Genomic DNA, 4,962 nt, shown 5'->3' with positions numbered 1-4,962 from the left:
CTAACTCACATGATCATGATAAGTGTCAAGTAAAAACATAAGATGTCACAACATGTTATATCTACTTTTGTTAATATTAAGATACAAATAGAATTTCTAAACAACATTAAAAATAATTATAAAAAATTAAAGAGAATTTTTGAGAAATACCCCTTTTGGTGTACCCCTTTTCAAGAATACCTCCTTTATCTATCCATTTTCAAAAATATCCATGTTTAAATATGAAAAATTATAAAGTTTATATGGTTTATAAGGTACTTCTATATAATAACTACTACTTGGAAATTTGATACAAATATTTTATAATGTTTTAAAAGGTTTTAAATCGTTTTTACAAGTTTTATAAGGTTTTTAAGTGGTTTTTAAAAGCGTTTTAGGGTTTTAAAAGGTATTTATAAGTTATTTTATGCTATTTATGAAAGATATATAAAACTTTAAGCATATATAAAGGTAATTTGTGTGTATATTTATAAGTTTACACACATATTTGGATAAATTTCAACATTTATAGTGGTTTTTTATAAAGTTTGAAATAGGGGTATTTAAAAAAATTGGTATGCAAAAAGGGTATTTTTGATAAATTAAAAAGTAAAAAAAATCTATATTTATAAAAAAAAATGTGTAAACCTTATATATTTAGACACAAATCTATGTGTTTAAATTTTAAATACCATATAAATACCTTAAAAATTATTTAGAAACATATAAAAACTTTGTAAACCTTATAAATACCTTATAAAAGTCTTATAAATACCGTTTAGAACTTTTTTAAAACTTTATAAATATTTGTGTTGAGTCTCCCAATAGTAATGATGATCCAGATGTACCGTATAAACTATATAAAAGTTTATAATTTTTCACATTTGAAAAGGGATATTTTTTAAATGGATAGAAAATTGGTGTATTTTTAAAAAGGGATACACCAAAAGGGGTATTTCTCAAAAATTCTCTTTCAACTATTAACCTAATTTTTGGTTTTGCGAGTTGTAGGTTTTACAATTATAAGGGTTATATGTTGAGTTTTTAAATGTGCATTATAGTTTAGATTTTATAATTAAACGAGATTATTTATCGGTTTGGGTTTATTAAAGAGGAGTGAGATTTAGGTTTTACAATTAAACAAGGTTATTTCTCAGTTTGGGTTCATGATTTTTATTTTATAATATGTTATATTTGTTTAATTTTTAATTTATGTATGAATGTATTATGCCATTGAGCAATTTCATTGTCAAAAACATAAGGGTGAATAAAAGATTTTTGAAACTTAAATTAAAGATAACAAAGTTCAATATAAATCGTAATATAGTAATTTTAAAATATTTTTAAAGAAAATATGTAGTTTTTTATAATTCGTATTTGAAAGATTTTTTAATGTTTTCCTCAACGATGCTATAATTTATTTTAGAATCCTTATGTTTATTTGCGTTGTTTGTATGAATTTATTTACAAATGACTATATTTGTATTTAACATCATATTTTAGATTGATGTTAATTTGAAAGAACTTTACCATCATATTAAATAATAATTAATTAATTTTCATAGTCTGAGAATGATTTTTTGAAAAATTGAAAGTTAAGAAATAACAATTTTTACAAAATGGTATAATCATGTTTTAGAGGATAATTGCTAAATTATGATTTTTTAAAATATTTTAGCAATATTATGAGTAATGGTGAATAGCTTCCAAATAGCTCCCAAATGTTCTGGTGATTGTCAGTTTGACACTACTAGATTTTTATAATTAACGTTTAATAACGAATTTTAAGATCTCTTTCCAAATGAAATTAATTTTTATTATTTTTTCAAAAAAAAAATTAGAAATTATTTTTTATAAATTATAATAAATATTAATTGTAATTTAATTTTGAATAAAGATAACCCGTCCATCGGACGGGTACTATACTAGAATATATATACATGTTTGTGAAACGCACGTCTCATTAGGTTTAATGACGTTGACAAAATATTATTGTCTTCGTGGGCCTAATATTGATCCAGACTTGACTTGCTATCACACATGAACGTGAGTGTGTATAAATACATATACATATACATATATGTCCATTTACATGTATTATATATTTTATATACTATTAAATTAATTTATATATCATCTATATAAAATAAATATTTATGGTGATATTTAATCATGATGTTTTTAAAACAATGGTGGAGTTGTTTCACCTAAATCAAGGTCATACATGCCCTACCAATTCTAGCATATGAATAAATTTTCACTAAAATATCGTTTGTTTTTGAAAATATTCACTCTAGTGTGACCATCTAGAAACCTCACGCTCTGACTGCATGGAATGTAAGAATATACAATTATATAAATTTTACTAATTCACCACAATGTCATATAAATGTAAACCTTATACTTGGAAAGCACTTTTTAATTGCCGATTTAAGGTTGGTGTTAATATTATATAACTCTCACATATAAATTGCTTATTTTACAATTCAGATTTGGAGTCATTTTAGTTTTTTTTTCTTTAATAATATGTTGTGATCAGTCTATTTATTTAGTCAAATCTAATACAAAGAATGTTTTAGTCACATATATATTTAGTAGATATATATTTGATGCTAGTCAAATACTAACAAAGTATTATTTATGATAATAGAATTCTTTATTAAGATTGTTAGTAAATATGGAAGATTCATTTATAGTAAAATATAATAAAAATAATTTTGACTATGACTCTATGCGAGTAAGAGTCCTCATATAAATAGAGGTTTTGGTGAATATAACTAAAACATATAACACATATATATTTCAAAATTAGCAAGAATTCTTTAAAACAGAAATGATAAGTATCTCAAAAACTATTGTTCCTTTTTTTCTTGTAGTAATATTGATAATTTCGATGTCGAAGAATGATGTTTTGGCCTTCGCAGGTATGTTGTTTCTTACAAAATAGCTATTTTTTAGTCCATAAAACAGTTTTGTATAAATTATTGTTAACCATTTAATACCACTAGTTGAAAACATCTTTTCATGTGGATAATATTACATATGTTTTTAAAAATTTAAGGTTTTCTTAAAAATCGATATATGTCATATATAAAATCATAATGATCCCTTCTTGATTGTATATTTGAAGACCCTGGAAACTGCATTGGCATTCCTTGTGTGCGGCCTCAATTCGGAAGTCATGAATGCCAACCTGCTTGTCAAGCAAGAGGATTCAGAAATGGAGCATGTTTTATTGTTTCCTATAAAAATGTTCAATGTTGTTGTAACAATTAAGTGATACAAAACCAAAAAAAAAACCAATACTTTTTATAAGTTTTCCAACTTTAAAAAATGAAATTTTACCAAGTGCTAATAGCTCAATTGATAAAAATCTCTGGCAAAAAGCTTAGAGGATTCGAGTAGCGTTTGGGACAAGACCATATAACATGCTTTAAAAAGTAATCTAATATGTATCATATAACACATATATAACTAAAACATATAACACATATATATATATATATATATATATATATATATAACTAAAACATATAACACATATATATTTAAAAGTAGCAAGAATTCTTTAAGAAAAAAAATGATGAGTATCACAAAAACTATTGTTCCTTTTCTTCTTGTAATAATATTGATAATCTCGATGTCGAAGAATGATGTTTTGGCCTTCGCAGGTATGTTGTGTCTTACAAAATAGCTATTTTTTAGTCCATAAAATAATTTAGAATATTATTGTTAACCATTTAATACCACTAGTTGAAAATATGTTTTCATGTGGATAATATTACATATGTTTTTAATATGAGGAATTATGTTATTATTTTGCCGATTTAAATCAATCGTAAGCAACTCTCATGTGCTATGCCGATTTAAATCAATCGTAAGCAACTCTCATGTGCTATAGAGAGTGAGTTAGTTTCCTAATTATCTACGTGCAAGCTCGTTCATCATAATATGATTTAAATCACGGAAGTACATTGTCAAATAAATTAATTTTATATTAACTATTGCATTTAAAATCAAAAACTAACCAAACAAATAACGAAAACATATTTATATAATTTTCCATGTTTTTGAGTTGAGAAATTATTATTATTTTTGTTTTGGTCAAAAGAGTTGATAAATTATTTAATATTAATTTTTGCATATAAAACGGCAGCTAAAACCAAGCCAATTACAGAAATGTTTTTGATATAAGAACTAAAATTAAAAGTAAATGGGAACTCCCTTACTACTTTTATGCATTTACTTTTATAAAACCAAACCAAATATGTATATAATATGATTGATTTTACATGTTTTTCTTCGAGGTTTACCTATATTCAAACAATAAAGTACAAAACTAACATGTATTAAATTATTCATAATATAACATCTTGCTTTTACAAAACCAATTTACAAAATTAAGTCTTTTATATAGGAATTATTAAAAATTTATCATATAATATCTAATTGATATACATAAAATAAAACAGCATATCAAAACTTTTTTAAAAAATATAATATATATACAAATTTTTGTATAACTGATTAAAATTTAACCCGTGTTGTAGTACCATTCTACTCTATCTATTATTAATTTAGTAGATAATTTTATTTTTTAGTTATTAATTTTTAAACATAAATAGAAATTACAGTTCTCCTTTTTCCATCAATTTATTCACATGATGCATTATATACAAAATTATATCTAACATATGCAAATAGATTTCTATATATCCCTAGCGTATAATAAAAATAAACCAATAGATTCCTTTTTTCTTTTCCTTTTTTATAATTCAGGTTTTGGTAAGTTCCCTTATTTTGTTTTAATTAGACAAATTTACTTATCTAGGGTTTACCTTTTTCTCCGCAGGATCTATCTATATATATACAGTTATACACCACAACTCATTATCTCATTACTTTGTTAATCTGTTTGCATTGATCGAGTAAAATTTTTCTTTCTCATTCACTTTACTGAATCTCCTTTGTCGAGACAGAGCC

Source organism: Capsella rubella, unplaced genomic scaffold, assembly GCF_000375325.1.
Source record: "Capsella rubella cultivar Monte Gargano unplaced genomic scaffold, Caprub1_0 scaffold_2, whole genome shotgun sequence".
Classification (NCBI taxonomy): Eukaryota; Viridiplantae; Streptophyta; class Magnoliopsida; order Brassicales; family Brassicaceae; genus Capsella; species Capsella rubella.
Note: the sequence above shows the minus strand (reverse complement) of the source record.